Source organism: Pinus tabuliformis, chromosome 5_1, assembly GCF_031772625.1.
Source record: "Pinus tabuliformis cultivar Carrire ecotype Pingquan chromosome 5_1, CPIR1, whole genome shotgun sequence".
Lineage (NCBI taxonomy): Eukaryota > Viridiplantae > Streptophyta > Pinopsida > Pinales > Pinaceae > Pinus > Pinus tabuliformis.
The window spans coordinates 342,997,026-343,010,430 of NC_142305.1; positions in this window are offsets into that span (position 1 = coordinate 342,997,026).

Consider the following 13,405-nt stretch of genomic DNA (forward strand, 5'->3'; position numbering starts at 1 on the left):
TGCTGAAAGAGGAAGTGTATGTTGAGAAAACACCTGGTTATGAGGTAGAAGGCCAAGAAGAAAAAGTGTATTTGTTGAGGAAATCTCTTTATGGGCTAAAGCAAGCACCGTGTGCATGGTATAACAGGATAGATACTTGTTGGAAAATGGTTTCGACAAATGTGACAGTGAGCCTACTCTCTATATCAAAGAGAGTGATGGTAGGATTCTTATTGTTGTTTTAAATGTAGATGATTTAACTTTTATAGGTAGTGATGATTTCCTCATCATTGATTTCAAATAATTCATGAAAAGTGAATTTGAAATGACTGACTTGTGGTTGTTAAGGTATTTTTTGGGCATAAGAGTGAAGCAAACAGAAAATGGTATTTTTATTTCTCAAGTAGACATTTTGGAGAGGTTTAATACGTCGAAGAGAAAACCCACATCCAACTATCATGGGGTTGAAGTTGAGCAAAGAATATTGCGACAGCAATGTCAATCTGACATTATACAAAAGTATGATAGGCAGCTTGATTTATTTGACGGACACTAGGTCAGATATAATGTATGAAGCAATTTTGGTGTCCAGGTTCATAGATACACCGAAGGAAACACATTGGCAAGCAGTGAAAAGTATTCTAAGGTATGTCAATGGGACATAATAGTATGGTATTTTGTATGTCGCAATAGATGACTTCAATCTAGTTGGTTACACTGGCAGTGATTGGGTAGGAAGTGTTGATGAAAGAAAGAGCATGTAAGGATATGTTTTTCATTTGGTTTCTGGAGCCATTTTGTGGGCCTCCAAGAAGCAGCCAATAGTATCACTGTCAACATCAAAAGCTAAATATGTCATTGCAACACCAGCAACATGTCAGGGAGTTTGGATGAGAAGGATGTTGAGGGATCTTCACCAAAACCAAGAAGAAACAACAACTATTTTCTGTGACAAAATATCCGATTTTGCATTGTTAAAGAATTTTGTCTTTTTCAAGAGAACCAAGCACATTGATGCTAAATATCATTTTATTAGAGAGTTGATTAACAATAATGAAATTGTGTTCCAACACTACAGGTCAAAGGAGCAATTTGTTGATATTTTCACAAAGCCATTGAAAAGCAAAAGTTTTTGTTTTCTAGGAGACTATTTGGGAATCGTCAATGGCATCAGTTGTGATTAAGGGGGAGCGTTTGAAATATTAATCCCAACCACTGCCTTAAACACACTAACAAATACCATGCTTGCCTAGTCAACTACTACAGGGTATTTTGTTTGTAGGCGGAAGGGCTAATGTCCGAGAAGAGGTACAATGCTGACCATTTCACAACACAACATAAAGTTTAAGGCACTTAATGAATTTTGTTAAATATGTAGGGGAAAACATTCACTCTGCGATAGTTACCTACACTCCACAACACTTGCAAGTTCAAAAAACCATTTATTATGTAAGATCACCCAACTTGTGTCTTAATAATTTTATCTGTCATGTATTAATGTCAAAAATGTATGTTTGGATAAATATGAATGTAAAATTCATTTGCAATGTTGAGAAAGTAGAGAGAAGTCGAGTATGTAAGTCTGAGAGGTAGTGAGGAGAAAATTGTTGAGGAAATATTGGTGGGTGAGTGAAAACAAGTTTTACTGAGTTTTACAGGCATGTACTCTGCAACCCCAGTGAGGCATAAATCACAGTAAGTTTTTTGTTTTTTTATTAGGAGCAACAACCTTTAATATATAATGCGAATGTACATATGATTTATAATATAATCCAAAGCTGGGTTTATTGCGATGTGGCCTTAAACCTTCATGAGTAGATAAACCACAACCATTTTGGTTTTTACTATGTTTTGTTTTATGTTTAATTTTTGTTTCAATTCAGCCTTTGTCTAGTTACGATGTGCTTGCCTCAAATAGAGTTTTCACTTGCCGCAATCGATTTTTGAGCCAGACTCCTCTTCTCTACCCCTGTAAAAGTTTCTAATAGACATAACTCTAAATGGGAATATGCCCTAAGAATGCGAGTGTCAAGGAAGTAGATCACCCAAATATGTTTTGTACCTGTGCAGTTTGTCGATGAAGCCATCCACTCGCATTATTAACACAGCCTCACACTAGCACAATGGAAATTTGGAATAGAATATCAATAGACTAGTTGATGACAATATGAATCGGCTCTCTCGAGAAAATAAATCCATGTGTGGATACCCTATTGCACTACTTCAAGGATTTGAAGGCAGTTGTTGTGAAAATTAGTTTATATAAAATCATGAAAGTTACCATTCCTACTATGAATCCAGATAATGTTATCCATAATTTAAGATTCTTATTAGCTACTCACCACTCAGGATGATTGAAATTTGGCATACTTTCTATAAAAGGAAGGTAGTGCCACAATGTACTTTATGTAAAAGAGTAGTAGAAAGCAAGATGGATTGTGGTTGCAGACTTGCCAAGAAAGGTAACTTTCCCTTATAGTTTTTAGTTGACTAGCGAATCAATTGTGGTTTCATATTTGCAGTTGGGGACTTGCCAGTTTAGTCATTTGATGAGGCACTAAGGAGTCAATTTTCCAAAAAAGCACACTCTTAGATGGAAAATAAAAGTGTGTAAGAACGTGTTGTAGCAGCTACAACCACCTTCCAAAATTTTTCCTTAGCTTCATTTTGGAGCCTCCCTTCCAACCTTCACATTAGCTTGCCTTGCTTTGTCAAGTTCACAAGCTTCAGTGTTTTACTTGCACAAAGGTAGCTTGTCAATCATAGCTTGATGCATTCCCCTCATATTCTGTTCACCGGGACTTGGTCTAGCTACAAGCTGAGCAGAGTCCCTAAGAAAATTGCACATTTCTGGAGGGCAACCAACCTTCCCTCCAGAAATTACGCAATCCTGCTTGGAAGCCTATTGGGATCCAAGATTGTGCAATCCTATTAGTCAACACTCCTAGCAAGAATTGCATAATTTTCCCTAGTAGGGCTACTCAACCTAGAATTTATGCAAATCTGGGTAGCAGTCAGTTTCTCTTCCTAGAAATTGCATAAACCTCCTGGGTAGTCAGCCCAACTCCCACCCAGAAATGTGCATTTCATTCCAGCAGTCGAGCAATCTCTTGCATGTGCACTTGAGTTTATAAGTTCCTTCGGGACTAAGCAAAACAAACTTGCATGCATGGGATTCTTCTTCCAAGGTAGCATGCAAAGGCATCCCTTGTTTCAAATATATATGTTTAGCAGTTGGAGGTTACATGTAAGGACCATTTTAGAAACCTCCCACCAAGTGTCGCTTTCCCCAGATTTGTGGCATGCGCGTCACAAACTTGATGTTATAAAAAATCATCAATCGGACATTTCAAAGCTCATTCCTCACATCAACCCTGTAGCTCTAACGTCCCACATCACATCTAGGAGTAAATGACACATTCATCTCAATTGTTTTTGGGTAAGCCCGCTTCCCATGTCTTGTGTTGCATTTCTATTGCTTTTTTTGTTTTCTCTTGTGTGAGTATTGATTGCCTAATCTCAGTGAGCACCTATTTTTTTACATGTATACTAGCTTGTCCTAACATTGTTTCAGTTTTCGTTGCCATCTCACTACTGTCACATGCATGAAACTATTTTTCACAAATGGTCACCGATTCGGTGAATCGCTTCACCCACATGCATGCTGATATGTTTAATGAATCTTTCATTCATGTTTTCGTACACTTTCAATCTCTTCTGCTATCACTTTGTGTCACCATACATTCACTGTCACATTTCCCTTCAGTTTCCTGTCGGCGACTCTGGGCAGCCTTCGCCCTAACTCTGCCTCACCAAGAGCCTCACAAAGACAACATTACAAAACTCTGAGAGGGAAGGCACTGCCTTCCTCTCCATAAATGTGCATTTCTTCCCAATAGTTGTTCCCCAAGCCTCCTTTGTGCAAGTCTAAGGGACAGTGATTGCTGACCAAGAAAATTTCACAATGCAGTCACTGAGCATGCAACAGTTACTAGATGAGATTGTGCATTGTGCAATCCCAGCAGTCAGAAGCCAAACTGGACAGTGCATTATGTATTTCTAGTAGTCAGTCAGTCTCCCAATAGCCTAGACTATGCCTTGTGCAGCCTTGACAATCGGTCTCCCAGCCTCCCCGCCGAAATTGTGAAACCTTCATGACCAGTCACACAAGTATGTTGCAAGTCAGTTCTCAAGTTAATTTTGGTTTTCGACTGACATATTCCCTTCCATGAGTGTTTCCATGTCTCCAGGTATTGCAAGTGTTCATTTGCCTCTCAGTAGTGAAGGTACAATGGTTTCAAGGGAGTACAGTCGGCGATACTGTTCAGAGCACACTTGGGGATGCAGTCAATCAAGTGTCTATGAGCTTGCCTACTCACGAAGAAATAAAGTTGTTCATAGACAAGGACATCAAGATATGATAGCAGCAGCATCACAACGAGCAACATCGTGAACAACAATTGAAGGCAGCCTACCGAATGCAGCGAACACAATGAACGCAATGAATGCAATGAATGAAATGAATGCAAGAGGCAGGTTTTTGAAAACACAGAGGCAGAACAAAGTTTCAAGACCAAGTAGATCCACTGATAATGAAAGCAGCTTTGGAGACTCAGGCTGTGAGGTGATAGTGTGACGTGAATATTGTGTAAAGATAGAGAATGGAACAGAGGAGTTGCATGTGCTGAAGCAAAAACTCAGCAAGAACACGAAGCTACACAAACAAATGAATGAGTTGCAGTAGGAAGACGAAGAACAATGGGTGCAACATGCACTCACAGATGAAACTATACACATACAAGTTAAAGATCCATCCCAACAGTCGACATGGAGCAGACAGGGTGAGCAGTGTTGTTGATTACATACAAGGTATTCAGCATCATGCATGTATTTGTGCACGTGCATGCAATCCAACCCATTCAACACACTGACCAAGGCGAAGATAGGAATCAAGTCCAACTGGAGCTGAACATCTACTCCGACAAGTTGATGCGCTTGACCACCAACACACACATCAAGATTAGCACGAAGACTGTGCATTAGTGTGTTGCGAGTTTAGTTGCACCCAAGAAGACCATGCACATGTTAGCAGACGAGTTGGATGAAGGGGATGAACCAATGCACCAATTGCAATGGAGGCAAGAGTTCGATTTAGTAAGATGTCACCATGACGTGCATGCACACCATCACAGATGACCAAGCTTGGCATCAGCTCACTAGCTACACCATCACAAGCATGTCAAAGAGTTGATCTCATCACAATGAACCAAGTGTCAGTGATGTCTTGTTGGCTTGTATGGGTTTGACCTAGGTTCAGAGGTTATTTAGCCAAGCAAATCCTGATACTACTGGCCCTTTCGGCAATAGTCCATGGAGCACAGACTGAGGTCTCACCCGATGTAGTATGGGAGGGTGCTAGAACCAGGCTTCCGCACCCTAGGGATGTTTGATGGGATTCTAGAGGTTCACGGTCTGAACCGTCGCTACGCACACTTGCTATTCCTTTGCAACCCGTGTTGCTATTTTTGCACAGCCCTACTCGGGGCGTGACCTGTATAACAACCAAGTTCCTTGCTAATTAACTGATTGCTTAACTTGTGTGTGTAAGATTCATGGTTACTACAACATATTCAGTAATCATATTAGTGCGTGCAATACATAAAATAATATAAACATAAAGAAGATAATGTAAAGGAAATACACAGAAATAAGAATCAACTTCTATTTACTAATATTCAATCCCAATTACAGACACGACACCACCCTGTGCACTCAGCTGCAGGGGCCTGCGCACTCAACTGCGGACTCTACTAGGCCTCTGCGCACTTCGCTGCAGAGCCTCTACCTACCACTATGACCCAATACACTTAGACTCCTACTCTAAGCTCGAACCATTCCTTCACTCTTCACTCCACTATCCACTATCTTTTCAACTTAGAGCCTCGCTCTATTTATACAATTGAATGGTTCGCGGACCATGGGTAGGCCGACATGACTTTACATTACATTACATTTCTTTAGGGCAAACAACCCTATGACTTAACCTCTACTTCGCGCTCCATGCCCGTAATTCGTGAAATCTTACAAAACCTTTGACCAAAACGTGGGCTTTGAGCCCCAAAACCTACTGTGGGGGCATTTCATGCCCAACAGGCCACCAACACAATCATCATGACTCGTCCTAAGTCACACTACTAGTTCGGCGATCTTGGCATGGAGCCCCTCCAACTGTTCCCATACTGCTCGGAGGTCTGCGGCGCACTATTTTGCAGTTTGCTAGACCTGCTGCATTCGTGCTTTCGAATCATCCATGTTTGAATCATGTCCTTTATTTGGTACCAAATTCTAGTGTGTGTGTTTCTAGTCCAATGCCTTTGTTCGGCTCGTTAGGTCGTGAAGACTGTGCTTTGATCGATTAGTCAGATAGCCGACCCACCAGTGTAGGGCTTTAGGTGACTGCCATTAATGTTTCATGGGAAGGGTTCTCCATTGAGTTTGACTAGTTGGACCGCTCCTCTGTTTGTGACCTCTTTTACCACGTATGGTCCCAACTAGAGCATTCTGAATTTTCTGGGAAATTTTTCAAATTTACTATAATATAGTAGCACTAAGTCATTTACCTTGAAGATGCACAACTTGATATGGTGGTCATGCCATGCCTTTTCATGTTTCTTTTGTACCTGTTGATGAAATCCAGCCAGAAACCATTCTTCCTCGAGTTCTTCTAATTGCGTGAGCCTTTCCCCCAGAGCTTTGCGGTCAGTCATGTCTATGAGCGCTAATATTCACAGACTAGCTATGATGTATTCCAATGGCATGAAAACTTTCGTACCATAGATCAATCGGAAGGGTGTCTGTCCCATCAATTTCATACATGTTGTCCTATAAGCCCATAACACAATAGGTACACGTAGGCCCCAGTCATTTCGCTGCACGTTACATACTTTGGTCAGCGCAGTCTCCAGTATTTCATTGAAAGCCTCTACTGTGCCATTGGCCTATGGGTGGTACGATGTACTTTTCTGATGATACACCTGGAACTCTTCTGTGAGCGCGTTGATGGTTTCATTCAGGAAATGTGTTCCACGATCGCTCATTAAGATTTTTGGACAACCAAATCGTGTCAACACATTTTCGAACAAAAGCTTTGTAGTCGTGGCAACTGTGCCGTCCTTGACTAGCTGCACTTCTACCCATCGTGTCAGGTACTCTGTCGTAGTGATGATGTAGCTCGCCCCTGTCTTTCCCTGAGTTTTGATCAGGCCCACAAAGTTGATTGCCCATTTCACAAATAGCTGTAGTTTCAATTGGGGATTTAGTGGCATCTCATCCCTTCGTGATGGTTTCCTCGTCCTTTGACATATATCGTAGGCCTTACAGTGCACTTTCGAATCCTGGTACAGGGTCGGCCACCATAACCCTACGCAAAGAATATTTTGTGTGGTCGCATGTCCTGCATAGTGTCCTCCTGTAGTGCCCCTATGTGCTTCTGCGAGGATCTGACCTTGTTCAAATTCGGATACGTATCTTCGCAATATCTCATCATTGTCCATCTTGTAGAGGTGCCCTGTGATGATAGAAAATTCTGCCACATGCGCCACCAATTCCTTCTTCTGCTGGATTGAGTACTCCTTTGGCGCAGTCCCTGTTGTTAGAAAATGGATTATATCTTCAAATTGTTCGTCCGTGACACATACTGCAAAGAGATGTGCATCAGGTTGTCCCTCTTCCAAATTTGTTGGTTCCTCGCCCATCTCAATTCATGACAAGTGGTCTGGTCATACGTTTAAGCATCCTCGCTTGACTATGACCTCAAAATCATACTCTTGAAATAGTAAAAGCCATCTGCATATCCGCCCCCCCAACACAGGCTTGTTCACCAAGTATTTCAATGCAGAATGGTCGGTATACATCTTGAAAAGTCCTCCAAGTAAATAGTGTCGGTATTTTTGGAGCATGTACACCATTACCAACCCCTCACACTCAGTGGTAGAGTAGTTCTTTTCTACTTTGGGCAATCTTCAGCTTGCAAATGTGATTAGGTGATCTACACCCTCTGTGCCTTCCTGTGTGAGTACAGATCCCAACACGATACACTATGCATCAACATGTACATGAAATTCCACGTCCCATTTAGGGAAGACCAGGATTGGCACAAAGGCTAGTTTCCCCTTCAAGACATCCAAACTCTTCATGCAATAATCATTCCAGAAATATGTAACATATTTTTGTAATAGCTTTTCCATTGGCATGGTTATTTGGGCATAATTTTTTATGAACTTCCTATAGTATCCAGTGTGTCCCAAGGTAGTGTGCAATTGTTTAACACTTCACGGTGCTTCCAAGTTTAAGATAATGACAATCTTCATAGGGTCCACCATCAGTCCTTGTTTGCAGACCACATGTCCCAACAGGTTTCCAAAGGGAATGAGGAATGTGCACTTCTTTAGGTTCAGCACAATCTGGTGTCGGAGGAAAGTATCCAGCATCAAACGTAAGCTTGCTACATGGTTCTTAACTAATCCAAAAACAATCCAGTCATCCAGATAGACCTCCAAAAGCTTGTGGATGTATTCTTTGAATGCGGCTACTACGATGTGCGAAAATATAGCTAGCATGTTCTTCAGTCCAAATGGAATCACGGTGTATTGAAAGCAACCCCATTCTGTTGTGAAGATCGTCTTGCTCCTATCTTCCAGCGCAATCTTGATCTGGTGGTACCCTGAGAACCCATCGTGAACGAGTATGCTTCCTAACCACCAACATTCTCCAGTACTTCATCTATAAATGGTGTTGGAAATGGATCATGTACACATGCATCGTTCAGCTTCCTGAGGTCCATGCATATTCTTATTTCACCCTTTTGTTTTTCCTCCTATACTACCATAGGACTCACCAAGTTGGATTCTTCCACTGGTTCAATAATTCCAGCTACGAGCATTTTGTGTAATTTGTCGCAGACCTTTCTTTGTACTTTGGGTTCAAGCAGTATGGTCGCTGCTTAATTGGCTTCATGTCGGGTTTCAGGGTGGTATTCATCATCCCTAAATCACCCATGATCCCCTTTAAGTCTGTAATTTTTTTGGGAACAAGTCTTGGTATTCGTGGAGTAACTCAGCGACTTTATCGACCATGGCATCATTCCAATAGTCCACAACGGTTGCGTACTTAGGCTCTACCTCCATTCCAATGTTGACCTGCTTTGTCTTTAGCAACGTGGTGATGTCATGATCTTCAAGTGATGGTATGCGAATCTCGTGAGAGCCTCTCATTTCTGAAATGTTAATGTTTCGTGGGTCCTCATCCTCATCTTCGATGCTTACATTATAATAGTCGAGTGCGCCACTTAACTATGTCACCCATTCTGGCTGAAGTACTCCCATTGGCTCCTGTGGTATTTTGAAGATAACGACTTTTACTATTTGTAGCACATTGTCAACAGTATCCAACCAATGATATTCAAATGTGAATGTTAACAAAAATCCCTTATGCAAGACATCCCATTCGCCCGTACCATGGCGTAGTTCCGTCTCAGTATACCAATTCATGGGTATGACATCGAGGGTATGGTAGAATAAATGCCCCCATTCAGGCTATGGCTCTTCCCTGTAGACCTTGGTCCATTTTGCGAGGTGCATACGTGGATCATCACGTCTGTGATATTTATCTACTAGTCATAATTGGGGTTTTCCAAAACGCAGTCACATCATCCTTCTACATCCGTGCCAGTCCTAGAAATTTCCTTGATGCGTACCCATCATCGTGTGGGTGTTGTGCATAGTGCCCATTTCAGTGCATCGAACCACCACTGTTTTGGTACTGTACTTTCAAATTTTCTCAGAAATTGATCCATCGTTGACAATCCATCATAGGTCAGCAACTCGCTTGCCTCTGTTCTCACGCAACGCAATGACCTGATCATCATGTTGCAGTTCAGCATTGTTACTTTGTGTAGCCGATTCTTCCATCCCTCTATCTCTTCATCTAAATCTAAAGTGGAGGAGATTTCATGCTCCCATGAAATCCTTCCATCTGTGGTATTCACCCAATCCTATCCTTGCACAGTTATCTTGTAAATACAGTCGAGATCATCATCACTTTCATCGTCGCGCACCGGTTCAATGTATCGCGCTCCTTCGGCTGGATCTAGTGGTACTACCATGCATAGTGAATTTTTCTCAAACATAATTTTGTGTTTCCTTAGATTTATGACTCTATTCATATCGATGGCCTAGTCTATCCCTAGTAGCACAGGATAGGGATGCTGTCATCGACAATATCTATCACTTCAAAATACACCTGCGCGCTCGCACCTTCAATATCGACTGTTACCCCTTGTAATATTCCCATGGGAAAAATCTTCTGTTGGTTCGCCATTCATAAATAAATAGGGGACCATTGTAGCATGGGTCTGCCCATGCGTTCCCATGTTTCCTTTGGTAGTACATTCGTGTTCGAACCCAGATCCAGGATTACATAATCCATTTCATACTCACCTATTTGCGCAGTCAACCTCATGTCCCTGCCTGTGCACAATGCAAGCTTTCAAAGTTTCTAGACCGCACACGGTTCTCCTGATCCCACACACCTAGTGATAGGTTCCTGTATCCCTTTGACTACCTTGTTGTCACACAACAGTTTCATGAATGTCCCTAGAAAGGTAGTGAGAATTAAAGGATCCATCCCTGGTTTTAGTTGATCCTGGCTACCTGAAGTGGAGGTCTCCGTGAAGCTCTTCGTAGCTTCAATAAATGTCTCCTTCATGCATTCTACGTCAAAATCAAGTTCCTTTGTAGGAGCCCTGCAAACCCACACACTTTCTTCTAGCTACTTCCCTTTATAATCTCCCAAGGTCATACCACTCCTGAGCATCATGTTTACATTTGGGCCTTCTTCGCGTGGTTTAGACCTCATCATTTGTAAATTCTGGGTCAAGGGGGGCTCGAGTACCCCCTTTTTGTGGATCCTTGCTATCAACGAAGCGCAATCCTCTGCCTCATGATCAAACAGATTATAGTACCAACATGATATCCTAGTCGGGTTTGTACAATAGTAGGCATAATGCCCTGGCCCTCTACAATTGTAACAAATTATTTGGCCACAACCCCTTCCTGGTCCCATTCTACCTCGACCTTCACCGCACCCTTGAAACCAAGCACACACCATCCCTGCATTTAGGTCGAGGGCCTGCGTCTCGGCTTGCACCCTATAGGAAGGAGCCTGATCCATCATTAGTTCATAGCTTTGGCAGGTGCGTTCGTCATGGCCTATCAACCTGCAGAAATTACATAACAATTGTTGGGATGTCTACTTATACTTCTGCAATAGATGACAATTATCCATGGTGTGTTTTCCTCCTATCTGGTAGATTGCACACCATAATGCAGATAGCACGCTTGGCCCTGCCTGTGCCTCCATTATTAGCAGCATTGGCCCTCCTCCCGCCAAGTAGTTCACGAACACTGGACAGTGTTCCTTGTCATGCCCTTGGCCTTTTCATTTTATGCATCATACTTCCTCACGCACCTACGACCGAGGTGTCCTATCCTGTTTCAAACTTTGCATATCCAAACTTAGATTCTGTAGTTGTGCATGGATTTCTTGGACTACCAACCTAGGGTCTTGTATAGGGGTCTCATGCAATCTCATTGCCATCTCCAACGCTTCGGCCTGGGTGGAAAGTTTTTGTTGTGACAACATTGTCCTTAAGTGTGGCGTAAGTGAGGCCACAAACCATGCGTGATGTTGTGCATTTGTTAATATCATATTGGCTTCATCGATCATAATCTTCATCCTTCGGTCCAGATCCCAGGGGGTCTCGCCTAGGAGCATCACGATCTCCTTAACTCGATGATTGATTGTGTTTCTGATTTGGCCTGCACGGCCTGGATCTTTACAATTCCTACATTTGGGTGGTCATTAGAATGCTTGATATACAACGTTAATGTGCGATCATGCAATGCACTCACCAACGTAGTCTTTTTAATGTTATCATCCACGACGCCCTGTGCTTCCCATGTTTCTTTTACCATGAACCAGAATTGGTCTAGATCTTCATTTCCTACTCCTTTAAACACCGGTAGTTTGATCACACTCACCATACTCAATTGTGGTGGTAGTGGAGGTGGAGTGGGTTGTGGTGGAGGTGAAGGGGGTGAAATGGGTGGCGGTGTGGGTGGACATGGTAAACATGGAATTCTCTGTTTTATCAAACTTACTGCGCTTCTCGGAGAAACTTTCACGAGCTCCTCCTCGCTTTCCTATGAGGGTGAAATTAAGGAACTGTTCTCCAACTCTTCACTACTTTCGCTTCTGTAGATCTTCCCGTTTCGTGTAGTTGCAGACATTAATTTATTTGCATAACCTGGTTTTCACACAATATCATCTTAATCCAAGTCTTCAAAGATTTACTATACTTAATTCGCGGTCCCTTGAGAAAACATCACTCTACCTCACTGTAGCTGACGGTCGTGTCTACTGCAAACTCAGTGATAAATCCTCCTATTATTCAGTCGAGCCAATGGTCCACAGCTTGTGTTATCTTATCTTCTAATGCTTCTAGTATGCGCACTAATTCTGAAGCCAACATTATTGGTTTGTTGAGCTTGCACCTTCCCTGGCTGCCTGTTAACTTCGCGATCCACTCATACAGCTCAAAAGGAAAATATGCAAAGAACATTTTGTGGATTTCTGTATACAAATAGTGCTCCAACCACTATTCCTTAGATACTTGCAAATTATTGTCCTCATACGTCGCGAACTCATGAATCGTCTTGTCCAACCACTCTTCAATTTCTTTCTTTGTTGGATTCCAGTAGCACGACATCATACATCCTTTATGCAAATCTCGGTCCTGACAACGAAACCATTTGTTGGCTTGTATGGGCTTGACCTAGGTTCATAGGTGATTTAGCCAAGCAAATCCCGATACCACTAGCCCTTTCAGCAACTTTCCGTGGAGCGTGGATTAAGGTCTCACCTGAAGTAGTATGGGAGGGTTATAGAACCAGGATTCTAAACCTTGGGGATGTCTGATGGGCTTTTATAGGTTCACGGTTTGACTCGTCGCTATGTGCACTTGCTATTCCTTCGTAACCTGTGCTACTGTTTCCGTGTAGCCCTACTCAGGGATGACCTGTATAACACCCAAGTTCCTTGCTAATTAACCGATTACTTAACTTGTGTGTGTAAGATTAATGGTTATTACAACATATTCAACAATCATATTAGTTCACACGATACATAAAATAATATAAACATAAAGACGATAATGCATAGGAAATACATAGAAATAAGAATTAACTTCTCTTTATTAATCTTCAATCCCAATTACAGACTCGACACTGCCCTGTGCACTCACCTACAAGGGTCCCTGCACTTAGTTGTAGACTCTACCAGGCCTCTGTGCACTCAGCTGCAGAGCCTC